Consider the following 27,606-nt stretch of genomic DNA (forward strand, 5'->3'; position numbering starts at 1 on the left):
ACGTGTCGGCTGGATTATTGCAACTCACTATATTGCGGTATATCAGATTCTCAAATTTCCAGTCTTCAGTTAGTCCAAAATGCTGCGGCCAGACTCATCCTTAATTGTCACAAATATGATTATATCTCTCCTATCCTCAGATCTTTACACTGGCTACCAGTTCAGCAGAGAATAGATTTTAAAATCCTCCTCTTTGTCTACAAATCTTTACACAACTTACCTCCGGTTTATCTCTCTGAACTTATTCATCCGTATATTCCTTCCAGAAGTCTCAGATCCCATGACCAGTCGTTGCTGGTAGTCCCTCGTGTCAGACTAAAGCGTAGAGAGGAGCGTGCTTTTGTGGTGGCAGGGCCTCGTCTGTGGAACACCCTGCCTCTGGAGATCAGAACGGCTCCCAACCTCTCTGCTTTTAAGTCTTTGGTTAAAACATACCTGTTCTCGTTAGCATATTGATTACTTTTCTTGGGCTGTTTGTACTATTTTACATTTGTGTCTTTGTTTTAAAGTTAATCTTAGCTTAGATGTTCTCTGTGTTTATAGGTTGTTCTGCTGCTTTTATTTTTATATGCTTGTTCTGTAAAGCACTTTGGTCTGTCTAGCGGCAGTTTAAATGTGCTATATAAATAAATGAACTTGATCATATCAAAAAAACCCACACCACCAGTTGCACACCCTCTTTTCCCAGCCCCAACCCACTCTCAACCCCCCTTGCTTGCTCCTCTCCATCTTTCATCTCAAGACTCACTTAGATCAACAGAACCATAAAACACTTTTATTAATCACCCCCACCTAACCGGACATGGACCCCCCGGATAAACACAACTGTTAACAACATAAATTAACAACTCTTAAAATGTCGTTTTTTATTATCCTTTTGACCTAAACTCTTTCATCCCCCCTGAATCATCTGCTGTATCCCCTCCCTCTCTAACAGGACCCCCTGGAAAAATAACTGATACCATAACGGTCATAAATCAAAAATCGTTTTCATATTCTCACACAGATGCAACTGTCCAAAGGTCAAAGCAATAAATCACTCTGATGTGGGGCGCCGTATACTGCATTTCTCATAATGATTGCATAGAATGTGCCAAAATCACCAACTTCACCATTGTTTTGTAAATGTATCAACTGTCGTAATTCAACGTTGTCAAACGCATTACGTTGTATAACTCTAACATCGCCATCATTGCAATGAGTTTGCATCAGAGAGGTCGGCGGAGAGTCAACTAGATCATGGGCTACTAAACACGGTTAACAAATCTGAGGATTATTGTGTGTATCGCTGTGTAACAAAGTAATGGTCGGTTCATTTGTATTCTGGGGTGTGGTCTGTTGATTATGTGTAGATGTTGGTTGTTCCGTGTCTGGTCTGTTGTTAGCATTATCTTTCGCCATTTCTCTAGCTTAACATGTCAATAACAATCCACTTATAGGTTAACATATTCGAACTCAAACATACATTTACAGACATCACAGTTTTGATGAGTTGACGGTAAAATATGTATTACCTTCAGCTTTCAAGCATGAAACAAAACAATGAAACAAAAATCCCCTGACGCTGTGCAGCCACAAGGTGGGGTGTCCGTAACTGAAGCCACTATGGTGATGTACTATGTATCATCACCAGGGGTCTTCAATCTGTTGGTTGGTAAATAGAATACAAAGGTTCAGCGGTATGCATATTGTCGTAATTGTTAATAACATTTTATGTCAAAAGTGTACTTACAAAGATTTGAAGGCCCAAAAAATGTGTTTACCAAACACGGCTGGCTTTTATTCCGCTCAACCTAAACCAGAGATTTAAACAGATAATATGAAAGACAGATAAAAGCGCATGGATTGCTCAATCGTAAAATGTATTTACACATTCTTAAAAAGTTCAAATGTGTTGTTTGTTAGCGTTTGTAATTTCAACACAATTCAAATCAATTACTTCAAATAAAATAACTTGTACTTACAGTGTAAACGGCGTACTCCACGCTGGATACAAACAGCTGATTTCTGTGGATTCAGCAGGGTTTAATATTGTCTTTACATCGCAGCCGGGGCGCTTCCAGCAGGTCACGCCTCTTAACTTGGTCGTCTGTTACATCTTTCTTTACGTTAGATTGAAATTGTGTACAGGGGGGAGAACAAGTATTTGATACACTGCTGATTTTGGAGGTTTTCCCACTTACAAAGCATGTAGAATTCTGTCATTTTTATTATAGGTAATCTTCAACTGTGAGTGGCGGAATCTAAAACAAAAATCCAGAAAATCACATTGTATAATTTTTAAGTAATTAATTGGCATTTTATTACAGAGATCATACATTTCCTGTAGTTCTTGATCAGGTTTGCACACACTGCAGCAGGGATTTTGGCCCACTCCTCCATACAGACCTTCTCTAGATCCTTCAGGTTTCGGGGCTGTCGCTGGGCAATACAGACGTTCAGCTCCCTCCAAAGATTTTTAATTGGGTTCAGGTCTGGAGACTTGCTAGGCCAGGACTTTGAGATGCTTCTTACAGAGCCACTCCTTAGTTGCCCTGGCTGTGTGTTTCGGGTCGTTGTCATGCTTGAAGACCCAGCCATGACCCATCTTCAATGCAGTTGTTGCCTTCTCACCAAGCTGCTTGCCTATTGTCCTGTAGCCTATCCCATCCTTGTGCAGATTTACAATTTTATCCCTGATGTCCTTACACAGCTCTCTGGTCTTGGCCATTGTGGAGAGATTGGAATCTGTTTGATTGAGTGTGTGGACAGGTGTCTTTTATACAGGTAACAAGTTCAAACAGGTGCAGTTAATACAGGTAATGAGTGGAGAACAGGAGGGCTTCTTAAAGAAAAACTAACAGGTCTGTGAGCGATGGAATTCTTACTGGTTGGTAGGTTATCAAATACTTACGTCATGCAATAAAATGCTAATAAATTATTTAAAAATCATACAATGTGATTTTCTGGATTTTTGTTGAAGTGTACCTATGATAAACATTACAGACCTCTACATCCTGTGTAAGTAGGAAAACCTTCAAAATCGGTAGTGTATCAAATACTTGTTCTCCCCACTGTATAAAGCTTAATTAACTAGTTCAGATGGTTGTTGACATTTGACAACCAAATATATTGATACTTCCTGTCCGGTAGAAATGCTGTTCTTCTTAGTTATCGTGGCTGAGCCGTGACATCACGTCATTTAATTTGATATATCAACGACAAACTCATCCGCTTTTATATAAACGCTAGCTATTGTCACTTTATCGCCATTAATCTTTTCAACATTTAACAAACACAAGACCATAATACAGCAATCAAAAATTTGTTTTCACTAGTTGGTCATTACGAGAATGCAGCACATTTTACACGGAGCTCCCAGCATCTGCCCACACTAACACAGACCGGTATTCTCAAACTTGCAAATACCACAGATTGTAACAATCGTTGCCTGTTAAACATTTCTACCAATGTGAAGAAAATCTCGCATTGATCCCCATTGTACAATTTCATAATATGCCTTTACAAATGTTTTGATTACCTGATATAACATATGTGTCAGACCAGTCAACGATTCACTGTTGTTCATACAAATTTATACGCTACTTTCTGGGTAACTTTGTAACGTTTTGCAATATAATGCAACTTAAAAGGTAATGCTGACTTAATACAACCAATTTTATTACAAAAATCACCATTGCTCATACATACCCATGTACCAAAATCATTGTTTTCATTTTTAACAATATTTTAAACCCAACCACGACAACTTAGGCATAATGTGTGGTCGGCCCAGGCCATGACTGTTCCTTCAAAATAATAGCATTGCTCATGCACTGTTTGTTAATTGTAGTGCTTTGTTGGACTACAAACCATGAAATGCAGGATTATTGTCAACCTGCATATACTACAGTTAGTATTATGGGCAGATCTGATCTTAAGGCCCATCTCTTGTTAAAGTAAAAAAATGGGCAGAACTCTCTGAGATCATAAGCCCCGACCCCATCAATGTAATCATAAATTACAAAGTCACCGGACATGCATACGTCATTCCGGAAGTTCCGCCCTAACACACGTCATACAGGAAGTACATATGTCACACTGGAAGTCCCAACCTGAAAACCGAATGTCAATCTAGAAGCCCTTCCCACAAGGTTCATAAATCACCAATCTGACACAAAATACCCTACATGCCAAGGAAGCAGATCATGTTTCGTTATGTTGTACAAAACGTATGGATGCAGTGTTCCATCAACATCTCAGATGAACAGAGTTGGGAAGAAATAACAAATACATTGGCAATTCTGTACTATACCTTACATCGTTTTTGTATCTGTTATGGTTAGGCAAAGAGAAGCAGGAAATATATTGAATATTTTGAATTTAATTATATTAAATTGTATCCAACCAAATGTTACATCAACATATCTAAGGAGGTGGAATACTACCCAAATGCCAGAATGCTTTTTTAATATCTCAATTGAAACACAGCCTTTTACAATATGATTTAAAGTCGACCGGGCAGTTCCAGCAAAACCTCTAAACTAGTGGTTAACTAATTCTTGTAATGTAAGCAAACTGAAGTGCACTGATTCAGTAACCTCTCAAATGTAGTTATCTAGGGTTTGGGTGTATATCATGTAGAGGAATTCTCACAAAGCAGACTTCCTCCAATGGCACTTGTTCCATTTAGGCCCTAAAAAAAACAAAACAGCCAAAACATGATTATTGATTATTAGCCAATTAAAACAGACTGTAGTGATAATATTTTGTATTGCAAGTGATTTGCCAATAGCACACTGTAGACCTATATATTTTAATATCTGACCTTTCTCCTTTGACGTACAATGACATTACTAATCTTTCAATATATTTAGAAGCAAATAGTTAGATATGTATCGTATTTTGAAGTGTACAATAAACCTCATACTGACCCCTCCTTTCGCACCTCACCCCGTAATATATGCACCAGTAAAAATGTAGATGTAGATCAAGAGCAAATTTTGTCTATTATGTAGCACCACCTTGTGATTGATATGAATGCTGTCGCATTTGTTGCAACATTATTTGCAACATATTAATCATTTTGCTACATTGTCATAACGCGCAATTGGAATTATAGATGAATAGATCAGGGGCTATTTATTTATTTTTTGGTCCGTTTGAGATCTGGGGTAATAGCCCCCGGACGCCCAGGGCTAATGACCCCATTAAAATGGACAAAAAATGGTTTCAGAAGTTGAGACATCCATCCGTAATCACGACAACATATTCTCCATTACATTATCTAATAGCCTCAACTTTTATTTATCACAAATTATCAACCATATCTTTTTTACTAATATCTTAATGTTTCCTTTTAAAATAGCTTTTTCAATTGTCATAAATAATGAGGTATATACATTTTTATTAATATTTTATGGCTTCCTTTTGAAATAGCTTTTTCTGATTTTGAGATATTCATCCCATATTGCATCAATATATTCCTCATTACATTATCTAAGAGCCTCAACTTAGTTTCCTTTTTAAATAGCTTTTACCACCGGTATTACATTGTAATTACATATAGAATTATCATTTATCGGTACAGGTTATTACACTTGTGGAAAAACAATAGGTAATTACAAAACATCCGATAACACTTTCTGTTAAGTTGACACTTATTAATTCTACTTTGCGATCGCGCAGATATGCCCAACTTATTACACATCTCGCCTTAAATTGTAGGTTTAAATGGTACAGTAATCTCCATTCCTAAGAATATATTTTGAAAATAACCTGATGACAGGATTTTCAATTTAAAAAAAATTATATTTTAGAAAGTAAATCATGGTGAAACAAATTTTAAACACTAATATAACTTGTGCATGAGACAAATTATGATTTCTGTTCCTGACGTTGGGTTAATATCAGAATGATATTATGATATCATACTTATCTATTTTTTTCCTTTGTCATGGGAAAAGTACATTTGATTTGTCACTCTAGTATGTCCCTGCTACATTAGGTAATTAGCAAATATCTGAGTACAATGATTTGCATTGAGAATGCAGAGGATGAAATGCATTCAGGCAAGTCAGTAAGGGCAGAAAAAAGTCATGAAAATTAGATCTGAAGAAAGTTAGCCGCACAGCAGCCTTAGCTTCCTTGTTGTTGCTGTTTTAAAAGCGACTTCAAAGGATAATTTAACACATTATAAAAAAATCTATGCTTGACAATTTGTAAAAATCTAAGTTTTATATAAAATATTTGTAAAACCTTTGTGCCTCATGATTTGTGAAAAATCTAAGTTGAGGCTCTTAGATATATTGTTGCGATTTTGTATGACTATCTCAAAATTTGAAAAAGCTATTTCAAAAGGAAACTTAAAAATATTCCTAAAGAAATTCTGTACCTCCTTATTTTTGAAAAATAAATGTTCAAGTAATAAGTTAACAAATGTATCATAAAAAGCCGTCGGTCTGAGGACTGCGCTTTTACCCCGGTCCCTAAGTGGTCCTTTCTCCGGGACGTTGATACTATCTTTACCGCGGTATTAAACCTATTTTGCAGATCTTTATTATTTGTTTTTGACTGGCCTGCACTACAGTCCGATTTCTTTTGTGAAAAGACAATTAGGGCTGTGATCTGAGTTTTCGTAAATACCTTTTAACAATATTTAATCAAAGGAAGTGTAGTTTCGAGTAGAGCTAATTGGAATAATATGCCATCTGAAGATACAAAGCTGGCTAGAGGACTTTTAGATTATTAATATTAATTAGATTAAATACTAACACAGTCGCTCATAGCCGTGCGATTGGACCGGTTTCCTTGCAATGTATGCTGGGTATTGAAGTATTTTTATTGCGAGACACATTCGATTTGCAACTCTCAGACCGGTCTCATGCGCTCCGGTTGCAGTGTCATACAAGAACTACTACTACCGAAATGCCTTCCACATGGTTTTCCGGTAGTTCCGGGAAAAAAGTTCCAAAGGGGGACTGGGGCAGAAAAAAAGTGTTTGGTGGTGACATGACTGAGGAGCTAAAACTGTAACTGATTTCAGAGGAATAGAAGGGCAACTCATGAGTCAGGAGGGAAGGTACGTGATGTCTGAAGTAACATGGTAGAGTATACATACAGCAGTCTTGAATAATTCCTTGCAAAACACAATGAAAGTTTAAACTTTGCCGATCATTAAAAGAGACCATTGTATTGAAAATATGGATTTGTAACATCATTAACTAATTTGCTAATATATTAGTAAAATCATTTTATATCCGTTTTCCGATTGTTTATTTGGTTTGCCGCTTAAATCAGTGTATTGTCTACATTGATCTCCGTTGATGCTCTGCTAGCGTTTAGGCACAATGGATGCGCGTGATGCACTCTAGATGTTATCGGGATGGAGCAGTGATGTTGCACTGGGTAACAAGCAATCCTCTGTTTCCTACTAAGAGGTGTGCTAAATGGTGCTGATGGTGTTTTTTTTAAATGCATTGTAGTAAATGCTGGCTATGCTTCAAATACCACGATGGCGTAGGTTAGTCTATTCTAATTCGTTTTGAACGACAATAGAAAATAGCCATTATTGCTAATAGCCAATAGGATACGCACAACTTCTAGGCTAGGCCTACTTTGTAAGTTTGAAATTAGACTGACTTGTTCTTTTGTGAAATTTCTTTAGATGCTGGTTTTACCCACTGTACCCACTTAGACATTTTACAGTGGCTTCTTGGATGTACTGTACAGTAGCCATAGCAAAATGTTTCTACGGATATGACTTGCCTTTCCATTTTATGCTAAATACCTGTCCGCGGGAGTTTTATAGCCAATTTGAACAATATTGTGGATACATTTTGTTGTAGCCGTATGATACTGCATGTGTGAAATATAAATTTAAGCTCTCTCAGGGAGTGGGGTCACAGCCAGGGGATCAGCCATAATTGACGAAGACCTTGGAGCAATTAGGGTTAACTGCTCTTTTCAAGGGCATAACGTCAGGTTTTTCACCTTGTGTGCTCTGCAGCTTAAGCTTATTGCACTGTGTACCGCTGTATGTTTCATGCAATAACCAGTCCGTGTAGATTATAACCAGCCGTGTTTATTTTTGCTTTGTATCCAAAACCACGCGTTCCTCCAAATACAAGCTCTGCTGGAGCTCTGCTATTTATGAGCACACAAGGCACGGTTCACAATGTTCAGTGTCACTCGACATTTGTTTCAAGAGAAACCGTCTTTCATACGCTCTCGTTTTTTAAATTAAAAAACATTGCTTTTTCCTGTGTTTGAACTACACACGTTTGCGTTGTAGATTACATTTTTTGTTTAAACAAACCAAGGTACACGCACGGGTCGTTGGTAATTGTTTTTTCAAATGGTGAGTTATAATTTTGAGAGGATTTATTATAAATGTTCCTGTAAATTTAAATTTGCTTTGTATGCTAGAGCGAAGATGCAGACAGTAGGCGGTGTTAGAGGCTCCCGAATCTGTAGGCTATGCCTGAAAACCATGGTTTGTGCCTACACAATAGTCAATGAGAGTATTCTATACATTGTTGTTGTGCAAGAGCTAAATTGGAATGTATGAATATTTCAGTTTTTCTTTTAACCTAGGGGTTTCAAAGGGCATGTTAAAGTAACACGTTGTTTGTGGCAATTTTTTTTGTTAGACTAGTCTGAGTGAGTGCCATACAACTATAGGCTATGTTTAGTAGGTTACTTTAGCAGTTGTGTTAATGCTAAAACTAGATGTGTTTTCAGACTGTCCTGTTCTTCAAACAGAACATAGCAGAGGTGATGGATGCAGAAGTCTATCGTCATGTGATTGAGTTTGAATCCCATCTGTAACCGCATCACCTATTATATTTCAATGTACATGCTATACAGCTTTTAGTATTTTCTACGCCTATGACAAGTAACTTAGTGTTTGTCCTTGTGTATCTATGTTGTCTTTGTTGACTACTTTAAAAACTTTACCCATGGTTAGTGATGAGTAAAAATAAGTAAAACCTGGTCAGTGATTAGTAAGAGTTTTAAAATGGTAAACAGTCCAGGCAAGCCTAGTTCCACTGGCCCGCAGTAAAAAGTGATACATCTTGTTGCCCTCACTGGATTTGAACCGGGGGCTCCCACTTAAGTGTCTGTGTCTTTAACCACCACACCACGGTTCTATATGTCTGCCCTGTGTTGGTATAGCATCTCGAACATTTGATATTTTGTCACGCATTAACAACATGCAGAGTTTGAATATTTCCCTAGACACCTATAAGCACTGTGTTAAACTGACTAACGTTTCTTATTAAGTTTACTTCCACCACATATAGCATCTATGAAATGTATGACCTATGTAACAGCTTATTAGCTAGTAATAGGCTTACTAATAACTACTTGCGTAATTTGCTTTGAGTGTGACGAGATTCGTATGTGGGACCTATTGGTTGCAGGTCCGCGTCTGAGGCCGCCAGGCAGGCATTCGCTCTTCTTGGTTGGCTCAACTTACGCGGTCCAGCAAAAAAACTTTGTTACTGCCCAAAATGTCCAGATTTTATGTTTTTAAACTGCTCTTCTGTGAATGAGAGGTGAGCACATAGCCAAACAATAAAATGGTGTGAGCATATACCAGCCACATGTAGACTTATTTCGAATTAAGACGTTTACACTAATTTCAATTTGCTTTATGGTAATGTGATCCAAGAGTTGACTGTGGCGAAACGCTTCATGCCAGTCGCAAAAAGCAGCGTAATGCAAAAAGCAGCTAACTCGCCAGCCAAAGATCTTGTTAGCTAGTTAGCCCGGCTGTAATGCCATAGTAGCAGAATATTAAATGTATCTTAAATAACTATGCCATTTTTACTTTCTCTCATAATGTTCATTGCAATGTGTGTTTTGCAGCTAGTTATACCAATCTTTTTTCTAGCATAAACAACAAATTAGCACCTTTCTAAAAACAACCAACATAATGGAAACATTCTTCAAAAAAACCTCCTTCCTCAGCTACAGCATGACCTGCATGACCGGACAGCTCGTCTACTGGTTTTTATTTTAAAAAATCAGCATGTTGACATGGACTGGTGTTAGTCTTGTGCAAAAATTATTTACTGTCAGACTAGCAGCGGAGAAAATCCTCTCAGACAGAATGGATATCCCGGGGATTGTCTCTCAGATAGGTGTCCACCTCTGCCTTTGGGTCTTTTTGTGGGGCGCTGTCCCCGAAGCAACATCAAGGCATTGCCTTGGTGGCGTCGTACAACTCCAGCCTGGTTAGTAGGCACTGTTGTCTCATCTCCCCCAGTATCAACAGCGCCAGGCTCATCAGTGGCCACTTCCACAGTAGCACAATTTTCCAGATGTTTTTCTTTTGCGGCTTCTCTCATGTTTATGTCGAGGATCCAGGACAGCGGCAATTTGCGCTGGTTTGGCCACCAACTCATCAGTGTCAACCTGTGGTGAACAATATAGCCTAATTAATGTCCCTCTTAATTCATAACCAAACAGGCTATTATGACAGTCATCATAATAGGCTAATAGTAAGCTAATACACGCTAGAGAATTTAATAATTCCTTCCTACGCTATTTGAAAAAACAATTTAAGGAAATTAACTCAATGAAATAGCTTACCTCCATGCGGTCACTCAAGGACTGCCGCACCGTTGCCTTGAACTCTGTCACTCTTCTGCTGTCATCCTCAGCTCTCATCAGGTATGTGTTTCGCAGGCTGAAGGTGATGGGGTAAATTGACACGCCCGCTTCTGTGGACATGACGGTTGTTGCACATCTCCTCCATTATCTGCCAGTGTTCATCTCGGATCTCGAGTGTTCTGGCTTCTTACAGCTTTGTAACTTTTCGGTCAGACAGAACAGCTGTAACTGCCCACCGTTGTTCAAGAAGTCTTTGTGATGGCAATTTCTAAAATCCAAATAGTTGTATGAAAATGGTAGGTAAGACAGGAGAAATCAATTGCGCAATAAACGGTTTTAATCTTGCTTGCAAGGAGAAAGTATGCAGGTTACAAAGTAACAGTGAATAGTTTCCAAATAAAACATCATTTCGACAGTATTTATTACATAGGAAAAAGGGGTGTGGTAAGATGCTGCCATCTGTCTCATGTCAATCAAACACCTTTCCCTTTGTTCTATCACACAAGTCAAATGCTATCTTCCCCCACCTTATCCTTCCTGCCATAATGTTTACTGTAGTGTTTACCCAAAGGGGCCAACTGACCTTACTGCCCCCTGTTGTATCTTCTCCTATCCTGTCCTAAAACCCATTGATTTCCATCTGGACAGACAATAGATGTCCCCTATGCAAATACCAGATCCCCCACATTCCTGTACCTATCTTAACAGTGGGACTCAGTCCTTTACTCAGTGACAATACATTGTATAAAGAAATTTCCACAACAATCCATCCTCTTGATACCATGTCAAACCTTGGTATCAAACCTTGAACAGTTCACTCATTAGGATGTAGACTGCAACAAAACAGTACTCTTTAACAACATGACCCAGTCAATATTATTACCCTTAGTGATTAGAGAACTTAGCAAATCTGAAATGTTTGGATCCTCCTTTACATTCTTCTAGATGATTACCTTCGTATTAACTCCAAGATCACACATTGTCATCATACAGAATCATAACATAGTACAGCAAAACTTTTATGTTAAAATCATCATAAACACCTATCACTGAATGTATCCTTCAATTCATCACTGTTACAAAGTTCTCTCATGCCAATTGCTCAATTCACTGAAAAGTCCTCTCCATGGTTCCATTTGGATGTTCTTCCAAAGCCATCACAAATGTTGTGCTCCTCCAAACGTCAGACAGTCAGTTATGAACCATTTCTTTGACAGGCCGATGTAACAGAACGAAAAAGTCAGATGTATATTCCAAGGTGTTGTCCTTCACAGCTCAAATGCAGACACAGCTCTTGTTGTCTCCATTCTAGCTGTTTTATCAGCCAGGCCAGGAGAACCTGTGTGTTCTCCTTTGTGAACTCCAAGATGACCAGTTTTAGCTAAAGGTTCTAGAGCTAAAGGCCATGTAGAAAGTGACTAGTTACTAGCACCAGAATATTCACTTTCCCTCAGTGACTTCAATTCACTGTGTCTAACCTTCAAACACTGCAATCCTTGTGTAGCGTGTGGTCGACCCCAGGTTCCTCTCTCAGCTACCTGGACAGCAGATGAGATGTACCTGGTATGGACCCAATCAGCGTAGCATGATGTTGTGCAGTAGATCTTTCCTATGCCTCCATCCTCTCGGTCGGAGGTTGCCTTCTCCATCACATTGCAGAATCATCAGGACTCAAATCAGTCCAGCTCACAGGAACTCAGCATCCTGTAGACGTGCGGCACCTAGACGTGCAGCGAGCCAGAGTTGACTCCTCTCTCAGCTGTAGGACAGTCTGTCTGTGTGTCTGTGAGATCCATCTCACCTCAGCCACCTCACAGTTGTCCTTTTAAGCCAAGCTCAGTCTCTCTCTGGGCTCCAGCAAGTCCTCTGTTGCTGAATCGCTTTCAAGTGTTCTGTATCTGAATGTGTGAATTATCCTTGAGAAGATTAGTTCCAACTGCACAGTACATCATCACATATGTCCATCACGTTAGCTTGTTGCATCTCGCTGATACATTAGAACCACACACTATCAAACACTCAAACCCTATATTTCCAATATCTCTCTACTTCTTCTCTCCAAATAGAGTAGAACATTTGAAATCAATAACAGTTTCGTTATTTAGCCTAATTTCTCTACAAGATGAAACTGTGAATTCTCCAAGTCTCTTCTTATTATCCTAGCACATCAAAGACACTCTGAAATCCTGTCATAAATCATGACCCCCCCCTTTTTACTCCTTTATCACCGCAGGGCTCTCCCTGGAATGGGGGGGTGGTTTACTAACCTAAGGATAACAGACCCTGGTCTTGAAGGATTGTCACCTTATCACTAAGGGACACTGTTGTTATCTTGAAACACCCCAGGCATTGACAATAGTAAAATAACCTTTTTTTTCTCCTCTTCATTCACCTCAAAGAAACCTCTGTTAACCATTAACTTTCCAATGATTGCCTACTAGGACAGAACTTAAATTAGAATTAGAATACCCAATTTTGATAATGTCTGTTTCTCTTCTAAAGAGTCCAAACAAGTTAAAATCCATCTCAAAAACTGTTTTTTTTTGTGTCAGTGAGTGGAGTGCTACAGTGGGTCTGTACCTCTCTTTATGCAATTTAGACTATGTAAGACTTCACAACTTGGTTTTCCAGAAATATAACTCGATGCAGAATTATTTTCTCAATATCAATTAAAACATGGCAACATTTTGTAAACATGTGAGGAATAACAAAATGTGCTCCCTGCACGTTTTTACCCACTTATTCCATAGTGCATAAGATTAATATGATTACTTCTAATCAAATATTAAACTAACTGAACAGTAACACACCCATCAAATTACTTATTGCTTAGCTAAACCATTTCAAAATGGTAAGATGTATTCCACTCAACCATAACCATGTTAGATTTCACATAAAACATACATTTCAAAAACCCAATTTGACAAACTAGATTATTCATGTAACCTCTTTAAGTAATCATTTCATACATTCCCCCCTCTGCTTTCACGACAGAAAATGACTTCAAGCTTGAAAGCAGAACCATTACAGGACCGAAATTAAAAAGAAAATCGATAGTTGGGAGGAATCTAACATACATCCAGTAAACGTCGCAAACTGAATATCCAACCAAAACAACCGAAAATAAGAAAAACAAAGGAAATAAAAAACTGTACCACACACACGATCGCTCGTGTGAAGGAACTCCCAAAGTAGCATGTAAAAATTTGCATTTCCACAGGCAACGGCCAAACTAAGTTGAGACCAACAAACATCATGACTCAATTTACCTCCTAAAGTCTAGGGAATTTTCTCAATTTTAGATGTAAGTCTATGTCGTTCAAAATAGTGGCGGTCAGCCAAAATCGCTTCTTTCACGCATATCTCATGCAAAGACATCAAATTTGTACTAGCAATTAACAATGTTGGATAACTTAAGGTCTCCACCCTTACTACAATTTGATTCGAAATCATAAATGTAAACATTAAAGCAACCAAAAGGAAAACTAATTCAGCTTTCACATAATGTTTTATCATCCCAAAACTGAACATGCTTGTGTTGGTAAAATTACCACGGGTGAGAACAGGCTGAACACTCGAATTCAACCCTTAGTAATATGCTACCTTGATATAATGTTAAGGGTGGCGGAAGCCATCCCAGTGGACCTGCCCACCCTTCCTGAAGCTCTGAGCTCCACACATATATGGTGAGCCATTTGCAAGGCCAAATGTTTGTTTATGGTCCCCAGACCATACTATCAATTTAACCAACATCGTTCGTTAACTGAAGATTTTAGATTTAGTGTCCAACCTACCTAATATTTTCGCAGTTTGTAAAAATGTGCTCATCATTATCTATACAACAAGTCAACATAATGGTGGAAATTAAGAAACTCTTAAGAATGGCACTCCAGGCAGAAAACAGATTTATGACGTCACTATAATCAAGGTTCAATAAGAAATCCAAAGGATACTCAATGTAGCCTTAAACACCTTTACATCAATACCCTATTTGTTCACAAACGTACCATTCCAGAATTTAAATTCCATGAACGAGTAGCAGGCGCTGGTTTTAAAAACACAAGTATTATCCCAGTTATCGTTAGAAAACACTTATAAGAGAACTCCTTTATTTAACCAAACTCAATTTAGCATTTAAAATAGGATGTCTAATTTTAGGTTAATTTAAACGGGGAATAAACTGGCTTTGGCTATTTGCAGGCTATGACTATATTGGCTGAATCCAGTCTTCATGGAAACAGCATGTTATCTTAATACTAAAAACTTTCGCTATCGTCTGCTTCCCACTCCATACAAGGAGAGAGAAAACACTATTTTAACCCCTCATTATGAAACCAAAATTGGTATAATCATCATTATACCAATTTTTAAGCTATCCCTCTAATTATATTTCGGACGATATTCTCTTAAACACCTAAGTTAGCAGGCTAACACTCCCACGTGTGCCAGCCATCAGGCAAATTCAATTTCAACACAAAGGCAAAAGCCAAAAGAGTAGGCCTCGCATAATAACCATGTTAACAACGCAATGTAAGCGTTCGCCCAAACGCACTCCAAACAAGACGAAACATTGCGATTACAAAACTTCCAAGTTAACACCAACCTCGGTAAACGAGATCCAATATTCTATCAAGGAATATACAATGCAGCCAATCGGATCCCTCGTGCACAGGGAATACCAAAATGGACAAATGCATTTACTAGACCGACCACAACCAGACAATGACAAATGCCCTTGACTCGGGCCATAACCACATACACAACAAACACAAGTGGCGTGTGCATATACAACTTCTGTAGCATAACTACTGATCCAAACCATAAGCTGACTAACAATTGCGGCAATTTACAGGAGCCTTCTACAGGCACTGAAAGTATGAGATCCAATCTCAATTGCATATTTAAGTCCAACCTAAATTGCAGATGTTCAAGCAGTCCAACCGCTTATAATCCAGCACTAATCGCAACGCAATAGGTTAGCAGCATAGGAATGGTTGTCAGGCCTAACTACAGTCGCTATTAACCAAAACACCACACTTCAACATCCAAACATACAGGAGCACGCTATACTCCATTACGCAGTCCAACTGCTGCATGGGAATTGGTGTCAGGACATGGAACAAAAACGACATGTTTCTAACTACAGCCGCCCTGACTGCAATACTCAAAAAAAACTTCTAGTCACCATACTTTCTCAAATCCATCTATCAACTTCCACAAAACCATCTAATCTGACTTACAAAAACAACCACATTGTTTACTAAAGCATATGAAAACTGTATTAAGGAACAATCTCACCGGTTGATGCTCCTTCTGGTCCCCTGTCTGACCGTCCGCACCCCTCCCTTAGGCGGTTCAGCGTTCCTGCTTGTTTCCGTTGAATCACTCGCGGCAAGGCCAAAGAGATTACGGGTGTGTACACCTGGTGTGTACAACTCCCCACTTTTGGAACTTTTCTTTAAACGCGTAGACATGCTCAACACTTCCAAAGCGGAGCAGAAAACGGCCTCCAGCGGCCCACAGCATTTCCACGTTCACAACAAAAAGGTCCACAGAGCTTGGCCACGTTATGACTCCAACGATGCAGTGTCCCGAGCGGGCCTCCAAGGAGACCCACCGATCGGTCCAGCTGAACTCCGCGGGGTGGGGTGAAGGGCGATCAGAGGAGAATGAGCCATCCAACCTGAGCAAAAAAAACTACAACACAGATCAATATACTCCACACTGTCTACACACCGTAGCCTACGCCTTCCAAACTACTTCACATACGTTACCACGTCCATCTACCTCCAATCAGCCCGACAGGCTGTACCTATCTTAACAGTGGGACTCAGTCCTTTACTCAGTGAGAATACATTGTATAAAGAAATTTCCACAACATCTTTCAAACATGTTGCACACCGATTTCCATCTTGTTTTGCATGACTGGATGAGCTGGTGTTTCGGAAGTTTCATTTGTTCTTGTTTGGCCTCCAGTGCCATGTATGGAGGGTTGCTCTGGTTGAAGTATAACAAGCCGCCCAGCTGCAACGATGATGTGATGCACAAACACTTTAAATCCATAATTTACTGCCAGCTGCAGTGTATGCGCAAAACGAGCAAACTAAATCCCAGTTCACCCGTCAGGGAGAGTTAGCAGCCACGACGTTGGTATTTGGTAATTTGGCTCGATGTACCGCAGTAGCTCCCTTGCCAGAGACAATGCTTGTGGGCAGCATGTCTTTCTCTACCATGGAAGAGATTCTCTGAGTTATTTCCTCAGAGTGCCGCACATCGCATCTTCTCCCTACTAGCATGGAAGGCAAAGTTGGTTGTCCTAGCCTATCACCATCACCCCATGCTGGATGTTTGCTTTGCAAGTGTTATGGCTATGTGCTTACTTCGAGGAAAATTGTGACGTATTTACTTTTAGTATGTAGTAGGGATAGTTTGCAAGTATTGAGACATACTACCTCGTTATAAACTTGCATCTTAAAATCAAACCCCTTTGTCACAATCATTATGCTGAATTCGATTAACCCTTTGACGCGTACGATCACACCGGTGTGATCAGTCTAGAGTGGTCCCTGAAGCGTACGATCACACCGGTATGATTAGAACATATTGTTTAGAACGCATCATTAGAACGCCTAGGTACGAGTGACGTAACAATGGCTGGTCAGACCGCGCTGTTATTTACTCACATTTAGCTCAAACAGCGTTTATAACTTTATTTCCTGATTGTAATTGTTTCAAGACCAAACTATGATATTAACCAGGTAGCAAGCATAAAAAAGTGTTACTTACGTACCAACAGGCAGCCAACACTAGCAGTTAGATTTTCTACAATAAACATAATACGCAAAAACTAATTATATTAGCGACTACTATAGAGCATCTAACCATTTCCTGAAAGAACTGACAACAGGTCAAAAAGTTTCAAGTTACGTTACCTGTTGAGGGTGCTGCTATGCTTTTTATCAACCAAAGATAAAGAAAGGTGAGTAACTCTAAGACCTGATGGTCATTTACATTTGCCAGTCTTTCGGACAGATTTGCCATCCTGGGAAAACTATGATCTTCATTTTAGCTGCACTGCATTACAGGTCACACTTTGTTAGCTAGCGGTTAGCTGACGTTTGCTAGCTAGCTACAGTTACACATAAACCAGCTTTTGCAGCTCTTTGAATTCGAGTCAAAAAGAGAAGCTTGCAATGCAATGTATTTAGTGTTCCTTACCTGGCTGGCAAAGTAACTGTTCATGTCAACCGTCTGAACGCCACTCAATGCATGTAGCTAACGTGGGGTTAATCCAGTCAGTTTGTTTTCGTAGGGTTCATGCACAATAGCTCAATTGGCAGATCTAGCAGCGAACCGATGGCGCAAACTAAAACAGTATTACTACTTTTGTTGAGAAAAAAGTTCAACGTAATCTTAAAAAAATCTACCTTTTCACTGATCGCATTTGTCCATTACTAAATGCAAGAATCGGAATTTATAATTTTTTGAGAGCTTCTGAATAATTACGTAAAACAATTTACACACCACCTATTGCCTGATAGATTGCGTATGTTTTATTGATACAACAAGTGAAGCGTTTCAGTATATTTCTCGCCGCGATCTTTAGAAATAGGACAGCATTTTTAAGATTGGTTCATAATTATTCAATATACATTTTTAACAGTTACTACCGGTAGAAGTTTGTTAATATAATTTAAATAAAAAAATAGATGCATAACTAGTAAGCAGGATGGTGTTTTTGGGAAGCTGCAGATTCAATTCTGGAACTCTGAGTGAGTGCTGAACTCACGCGCAAAAAAACTCACTCTGGGGGGCCGTTAAGGCATATTTGAAACTCACGCGTGAAAAGGTTAAGGTCATTATTGTACGTCTTGGCAATAAATGAAACTGCACTTCATTGTAATTGTGTCTTGAAACAGACATCACACAATATCTTAGGTAGCTAACATCAAGCATTTGTTTTAGCAATAAGATACTAACATATAAACAGTAGCTAACTAGCTTTGGTGGCACATATGTTTTATTTATGCTGTGCAACGAAAATCGACCTGTAGTACCATACCATCTGAACTACTACTTTTCTGTACCTTCCATTCTGTCTATTATGCATAGAAGATGCAGCCATACAGTGGATATAAAAAGTCTACACACCCCTGTTAAAAGGCCAGGTTCTTGTGATGAATGAGACTAAAATAAATCATGTCTGAACATTTTCCACCTTTAATGTGAACAATTCAATTGGAAAACAAACTGAAATCTTTGAGGGGGAAACATTTAAAACTCACAATAACCTGGTTGCATAAGTGTGCACACCCTTAAACTAATACTTTGTTGAATCACCTTTTGATTTTCTTACAGCACTCAGTCGTTTTGGGTAAAGGTCTATTGGCATGGCACATCTTGACAATAAATTAGTGTTGTGTCAGCGGCAAGATGATTGGTGTTTAACCCTAAGTGGTCGGTAGGAATTTCGGCCGGATTTCACTACTTGGACATTTTGGGTCCTAGATTCATTTCTGTAACAGATACAACCAATTATGATGTATCCTGGTAATCACAACCAGGATAAAAACACATAAAAACAGACTTCTGGGTCACCATTTAGAAAACTCATCTATTGGAAAGGCAAAAAAATATTTTTGTGAAAATATTTCTGCCATTCAGCATAATGATTATAAAGAATTGTGTCAATGGTATTCCCTCATATTTTCATGCGTTTACTCTCAAATTACACTGTATTTGGTTGAAAATAATGAAAAAATTAAATAATAGATGGTAAAAAATATAGGAACCCCAAAAAAATGGTTCTTCTACCTAGAAATAAAACACAATAAAATAAAGAAGAATGATTTTATATCACTTCTTTTGGGGTGATTGGCGATTATATTTTCATCAATATTTATGCAAATGAGCACTGTCTGCGATTCCGCGGATTTCGACCTGGGAGGGTAAATGGTGTTCAGCAATTCTATAACCCCCCAGGTGTTTTATCTTCTGACAAGTGCTACAACAGATGGCCGGTGGTTGTTAACCTCTCATGTTTTATGGGATGATTGGCTTGGTCTGTGTATTTAAACAGGCAGAAATCGGTGATGATCATTCAGTCTTGCCTGAGTAAACCTACCTACACAATACAAAACATTGGATTGTGCGGCGATCAATGTTTTGGGTGAAACACCGTTGAAAGCTAACATCTTAAACGCAGCTCAGAGATTTGGTAAGACATTACAAATGGACAGCATAGATGCAATCAACATGCCAGCCCCAAAGAAACCAATGCAGACTTTAAACCGAATCCATCAACTACACCAGGATATGTTGGCACAGGAATGGAAATTGGACGATGATCGGATCGGTGGATACATCTTCAACCCAGAGCTAATGGATGTTGCATTTTATGAATTACTCAAAGGCCATGAGTTTAGGCTGGTGTGACTGATCAAATGGTTTTTAATGCCAGTTTATAGGGCACCTTTCGAAAAGTGTTTTGTTTGGGGCCAAAACAATGCCCACATAATACGGTAGATGTACTGTTTAAAGTTGTCGAGGGGATGAAAGAGTATGACTCTGTTAGATTGGAACTATTTCCGGAAAATGTCAGCGGGTTAGATTGTGACTGCGACTGCGGACTGTTCGACTGACGTAAAACCCTGAAGCCCCGCCTTAAGCTAACACCGTCCTCAACACAGAATAAAAACAGACAAACCGCCTATGACTATCAATTAGTCGGAAGTATTTACATAACGTCTCAAGATTACCACCAAGCAGTGATTGAAGAACCCAAGGCTGAGGACTGGCTGTGTGACACCTGGGATGACAACGCTGAAGCCTTCTACGGAACCCCTGACCCCGACAGCTCGATACCACCAGCATACCCAGCAAGAAACTACCACTGGATTGACCAGATTGGTGATCAGCTAGGTCCTCTTAATCTGTCATAGCTTTAAAATGCTAATAAGAGTTACCACAAAATGGACAAACACCTTGCACCAAAAGTTTTAAAGATCATCAAAGCAACATTGGGTATGATTCTGGAAAAAATTATTGGGGCTATTCTCCACAAAGCATGCATCGGATGTGAAGTGGACCACCCGGGTCAGACAAGACATTCTTGTCTCGATCCGCCTGATTATTTTTAGACCCATTATGATGACATCATGGAGACAGTTTTAACACTGCGAATGAAACGTGTTGGTCAAGGCTTTGAACGCTTTAGGCTTTCAAGCACTGATGACTGGTGTTCACGCGGCCGCTGAGAACTTTCTGCATGAGCTCAAGTTGGAGCCGAACATCACACAGAGACATGAGAACCGGGATGAATACATGGATACATTTAATGAAGGTGCTGTATGCACTGAAGTGGCGTCATGGTGCGACAAAAGCAAAGAGTATGTTGTCTAAGGACGGGTAACTTCAGTTCTGTGGCTATATATTTTCAAAGAAAAAAAGTTATAGTTCATAATATAAATTCACAATTTCAGCTGGATTTGGTTGACATGAGTGCTTACAGTGTGGAAAATGATAACATGAAATGTATGTTAACATGCATAGATGTATAAGCAAATACGCATGGATTCGTGTGCTGAGAAATAAAAGCGCTATAGAGGTAAAGCGAGCATTTGAAGACATATTAAAAGAAGGAAGAACACCGCAAAAAGTCCAAACGGACAAGGGGAAGGAGTTTTTTAATTCCCATTTTGAAATGTTAATGAAGAAGTGAACATAAAATATTTTGCTACAGGAAATGATGTAAAAGCCAGTATGGTTGAGAGATTTAATAAAACAATTTAATCATGAATGTGGAGGTATTTCACAACTGCCAACACTCATCGCTATGTTGAGGTTATTCAAGATTTAGTTCGTGGATACAACCATAGCTACCATCGGTCTATTAAGATGAAGCCTGCTGACTTTTGTGAAGAAAATGTTTGAGTAGTTCTCAAGAGCCTGTATGGTTCAACAATTATGAGAAATGGTAATCAAAGCTACAAGTTCCGGGTTAGGGATACTGTGAGACTCTCAATGTTGAGACGAGTGTTTACAAAAGGCTATGAAAAAGGGTACACAGATGAATATTTTACAACAACAGAATGCATTCCGCGGGTACCTCCTGTATATAGAATAAAAGATTACAATGGTGATGTGATAGTTGGGACCTTTTATGAACAGGAATTGTTGAAAATAATCGTGGCTAAGGATAGAACTTTTAAAGTGGAAGCAGTTCTGGATGAGAAAGTACAGAAAAGGAAGAAAAAGAGTCTTGTGAAATGGCTTTGTTGGCCTGAGAAATTCAACAGCTGGATACCATCAAGTGCTTGACCTAGAAACTGGATAAAACTCCAGGATTTTCAGGATCACGTCATTTACATTGACTGCGATGAGCATGGCTGATGGTGGCTTCTACATAACGCTGCCCAGTAACTAATCGAGACATGTCTATCCAAACAATACGAGTTTGTGCTATACCACAACATTTGCCAAAGGTATAGATTTGAAAGAAATATCTTTGATAGAATTCTAATACCGCATACGTGGAAGACATTTCCATGGGGTGAAAACGCATTTGACCTACATGACTCGAATAACGACAACTCGGAAATATGAACTCACACCGGTTATTACAATGGCATAGTAAAACTAGTGGCAGAGTATGATGAATTTAAAAATAGAATGTTTCGAAAAGGCGTGCCCCATTTTTGTTTGAAATTTTGGATCTGGATCAGATATTTAGCCTTATAACCAGGCAAGTGGTGGTACGCTTCAAGGTACGGAACATTCCCCACAGATTTTCTGGCTGGGTTTAACACCCTATATTTCTACACAGATATAACTGATTATCAACGTGTTGGTGACAGTCATGTCCCACTGTTGCGAACTGTACATATTGCAGGGAAAATAACAATGTTGTCACAGTGACGTACGACAAGCCACACTACGTACCTTCTTAGTAAGTGTCAATTTGAGATCTGTATTGAGGTAAAATCTGATCAAAACCAGCTGGTTTCATTCGTAGTGGGGAAGGTGATTGCAAAATTACAATTCAGACCCGTCAAACAATCTTTTAGATTATAAGATGCAGCCTCAGAAACTCTACCATGATCCTCAAAGGTATGTTGATTACTACACAACACAGGCTGGTAACGGTTTACCGAGGTATCATGGTTGCGCTGCAATGTATGGGACTGGTCTAGGGTGTCTTTTCCGGATGGGAATACCTTTGTTGAAATGCAGGTTTTCAATAGCAAAACCACATCTCAAGAATGGGGCTAGGAATATAGTTGGCGGTGTTATGTTACAACAAACAAAACAGCAGGACGTCTCAGGATTGATGGTTATAACTCGAGGTGTTAGAAAGAGACTACCTGGTAGGAGGAGCCTACCAAAGACTAATAAACGCAAGAATGAGACAAAAACAAGTGCCCTGGTTAAAAGAAGACATTCAGCTCGGAGGACACTCAACAGGAACACCGCAAAGTTGATAGCTCGGAGGACACTCAAAGAGAACACTGCAAAGTTGATTAAGAATTTATGTTAGAAAGATGGCACCCCTACACCGTATGTCTGGTGAATGTATGAAAACAGAGTTGGATTTATTCACTGTTCCCTTCACACAGACATCTATTGAGAAAAATACATACATTGAAATACCACCCTATCAGCAATATCAGACGCAGCCCCTCTGGAGTTCTTTATTACCGGGAATGGCGAGGACTACGTTGATCTAAACAATACTTTATTGTACCTACATGTAAACGTCACTAAACCGGACGGAACTGATATTAATGCTGGAGCACGTGTTGGGGTTAACAACTATCTGATAGCCACCTTATTTTCACAAGTGGATGTCTCTTTGGGTGATCGTTTAATTAGTCAGAGTACCAACACATACCCCTGCAGAGGCGATACAGAGAGCATTCTGAATTATGGATGTGACATAGTTTTCTGCTGGTTTGTTTTACAAGGACGCCGCCAGTCACATGGATGCTACGGACCCTGCAGGCGAGAACGTTGGATCTACGAAGAAGGCTGCCTATTCAGCGGATAGTACAACATTTGAAATGATTGCCCTGTTCATAGCGATATCTTCTTTCAAGAGAAACTCATGTTAAACGGTGTTGACATAAAGGTGGTAAAGATGAGTTCTTCCTTATGGGGGCTGGGGATGTGCGTTATCGTTTGCATATATTATCTGCGTCACTGTTTGTCAAGAAAGTGTCTTGTTTCGCTAGCCGTGAAACTTGGACACGCTCAAGCGCTACTCTCAACAACTGCCAATTACCCAATTGAAAGAGTGTGTATTAAGAAATTTAGTTCATTGGCTGGGGGTCGCGTTTGCAACCAGGAAAATCTATTTTTAGGACCTCTGCCAAAATGTATTGTCATCGGATTGGTGGGCAATGAAAGATTACAGGAAGTTAAACAAAAAATCTATTTAATTTCAAACATTTTAATTTGGAGTTTATGGCTATGTATGTAGACGGTCAGCAATTTCCTAACAAACCATTCCACCCAAATTACACAACGGGGTCAGGAAAACCCCTAAAGGACCATGCCTTGGCTATTGACATGTCTGACTTCTTACACGGCTATGCCCTTTATGCATTCAACTGCGCGCCTGATGAGGAATGTGGTCAGCACCTATCCTTGATCAAGTCAGGGAATGTATGACTTGAGATGAGGTTCAGACAACCACTACCCCACACAATTATTTTGGTTGTTTATTCAATCTTTTAACTATTAGGAAAACGGTGTGGAAATTAATTCCGCAGAGTTGACCGGTGTGGTGAACCAATTTTCGTCTAGGACTCATTTCTATGGTGAGCTGGCAGGCGACCAACTACCTAGGGGGCCAGTCCTAGATGTTGCATCAATTATTATTGTTAATACACAACAGAGCAATCACCCCGGGTAGCACTGGCTTATTATTTACATAATGGACAATGGCATTGGAAGGTTTTATGACCATTTCGGAAACCCCCCGCATTTTACATATTTTCCCAAGTCAATCAGTGCCTTTCTGCAAACCTGTGAGAATGAGGAATTCAGTTCTAAACAAGTACAGGACATGTTTTTAACCACATTTGGGCAACATTGTGTGTTCTTTCTCTATCAAATGACAAAAGGTCTGAGTTATAAAGATGCCATGTCTTTTTATGTTGATGATTATTGAGAAAATGATGCCCTAGTCTCAAAGTTTGTGAATCGTTTAATTTGTGTTATGGTTGTTAAAGAAATAGAAAAGCAAATAATGTGTATGTCAACTTTATTCAAAAATAAAACCACTTGTAAAACCACATCAATGTTTACATAGTATTTTTCAAGGTAAAACGTACACTTTGACAATGAATCACAAATGATAAAAAAATGCATAAAATAAGCTATTTTGTGGGATCCGTGGTAGGGGGTACAAAGAAAACTGGTTGAAAACCAGTTGCTGGGGGATTGGCTATATCATCCAATGTGTCGCCAGACATTTGTTTATACCAATTGATTTTACGCGTTACAAGCGCATTTGTAATAGTTGTAAAAGGCATGAGAAGAATGTTGCTGAGGTGCCATGAGACATGCCATGGCCTCTAAAACACTCCCCACCTCAACGGCCTTTTATCGTCAGCAATTTTATTGGTTGCTGTCACACTTTTAACCAGATCCAACAGTTGGGAGCCCCTGATTATCTCTCCTTTGAAAATGAATTCACTATTTGAATTCCATGAAGTCCAGTTAAACCTGTGCATTCTATTAAGAATATATTCAACATTCTTCCTACGCCTCGCAGGCACATTATCCAAAATGTCATCTACAAGGTTAACATTTCGGTCAACAGTTTGCTTAGTCTCAGTCACGTTTACTACAGTCTCTCAAGTCAGTGTATTTGTATCAAGCTCCCCCTGTCTTACAACAGTCCAAAATCTTTGTAAATTGGCAGAATATCTTTTAGCTTTCTCATGTAAATCCACATCAGGCTTCAACAGTACATTGAGAATCAAATCAAATGAGAGTCCAAATCATTTTCAACAGATTGTCTTACATCGTTGCTAGTCGTTTTGGATTCTCACAATTTTTCTAACTGATGTTGTGGCAGCAGAAACATTTTCTGAGCATGATCCATGTTGTTTAACACTGTCTCGATGCAATTAGACTGGTTAGGAATGGAACTGCAATGCTTAGTAACAGTAGTAGAAAACCTCCAGATTGGTTGATGGTTTTTCTTTTCCTTGTGACTGAAGTGTTCTTTCGAGGCCTTTTGACTCTTTACTTTTCGGAACTGCGATTCTGTTAAGGGTATATTTCCACTCCTTTAATTAAGCGCTATTTCACAGAGTGATAGAATGAGGTCGGTGGAAGCTGATTCTAAAATAACTTTTCGTTTACTTGCCGGTGCCTTAAATAACATCTTCAAAAGTGTTGCATTTCTACGAATGCGTTTAGACATGATCCAAATTTCTTAGGAATGTACACGACAGTCCAATCCCCTGAAAATAACCCTGTTCTCAGACGGTAGTCTTCTGATGTTGTAGCTTTAAAGTCAATAACCAAAAGGCAGATGTGTTGCATTTTTAAAACTATCCATGAAGAATCGAGAAAGACCGGGGTATATCTATCTGCCTAAATTAATAATCTGCTGATTGTCGTGGGGGGTTTTAAACAAGATGAGGCAGTTTGTGTTCAAGTTAATAGTTCTACTAGATTTCCCTTTAAAAAACATGTTTTGGACAAGGTCAATTGCATCCAGGTTAGGGTGGTGTAAATATTGTGTGAAAACTCTCTCCATCTCCAAACTCTCTGATGCACTTTTCATTAAATCGTTAAATAGCAGATTTTCATCACACAGCGATGTTGGTATACCTTCTATAAAAGTAATCTCCCTCACCTTCAACATTTCGTCATACAGCGGTTTCCAATATGAATAAACCCAGATGATATTCTGCATTTCTTTAGTGAAAACAACGTCAGCATTATCCCACAACATATTCACAAAATGTTTTACCCGAGTTACTGGGGCCACTAATGACACAGCTGAACGGGTGTTGAAGTCGCAGGTCAAAACCGCTATCCATTCTAGAATGTGGTTCAGTACCCATAAGTCCTTGTGCTGTAATCAGGGAGCAGTACACACTTGTTCTACACAACTCTGAAACGCTTAGACACTACTCGGTTTTTCAATGTGAATGTTCTTTTATCTCCCGCAATTGTGTCTGCATTAGCAAGGACGTGATCATCATCACCACCCTCGCCTTGTACAAAGTTATCAACCAGTCGTGTTAGCGTCTCCAAGTTAACAATGGTTGTGTTGTAGCTGTTGAGTGTATTGCCTTTTGATTTGAGACAGGTCAGACCTTTAACGGTTTTGTAACCGTATGTCTTTGGCCCACCAATAACAAATTGAGCTATGCTGTCACCATCTGGTAACTCATCGGTCAAGTCACCCAAGAATGGCCCCAGTGGGGGCACCCAATCCCCATGGCGTGTGACAAAGATCACTGAATCAGTGTCTGTGCTGGGTACATGTCTGTCCAACTTCTCCAAGAGTGAATACAACTCGAGTCTAGCATAAGCGGTTGTGAACGCGGCAATAACATTTTTGCCATTACGTGGTTTGATTGGTGTCTGTTTTGTGTAACGCCACTGTACCATCACAACTGAATCAGTATGTGAACAAGCAGTTACCTGGTTTTCAGACTCTGCACATAATCTACACAAGGGAAAGAACAGCTTTCCGTGATCCTGTGCAGTAAAACGGGGTGATAAAGGCCTTTAGGGTTGACACACCATAGCCTTAACAGTACCAAAGTAGGTGTTTCGTGGTTTGAAATCTCAAAAGATTATGTCTGGATGCCCAATCGTATAAGTCTGTCTTGTTGCAGTATGGGTCAAGACTATAGACATCGTTATACTGAATAGTCTCCCCTTCTCGAGCCGTAAACTTCAAATGAATTGCGTTGGTACGACCGCCAAAAAGAGCATCCCGAGGGTCAAGGCGCTCTGGAGCATCAAAGGTCTTCAGGA

General features: G+C 39.3%; 1 protein-coding gene across 7 annotated transcripts in view; it reads left to right on the forward strand.

The window, feature by feature from the left end:
• Positions 1 to 6,895: 6,895 nt before the first annotated feature.
• Positions 6,896 to 27,606, forward strand: part of phactr4b (phosphatase and actin regulator 4b) — a 126,586-nt gene continuing 105,875 nt past the window's right edge. For 3 of the 7 annotated variants that reach the window (XM_034288740.1, XM_034288737.1, XM_013132791.3), the window contains exon 1: positions 6,897 to 7,060. The gene's annotated coding sequence lies outside the window, so the exon portion shown is untranslated. Of the gene's footprint in view, positions 7,061 to 27,606 lie in introns of all 7 variants that reach the window. The other 4 variants (XM_034288741.1, XM_020045181.2, XM_010867370.4 and 1 more) reach the window with 4 other exon arrangements.

This window comes from Esox lucius, chromosome 20 (assembly GCF_011004845.1).
Source record: "Esox lucius isolate fEsoLuc1 chromosome 20, fEsoLuc1.pri, whole genome shotgun sequence".
Classification (NCBI taxonomy): Eukaryota; Metazoa; Chordata; class Actinopteri; order Esociformes; family Esocidae; genus Esox; species Esox lucius.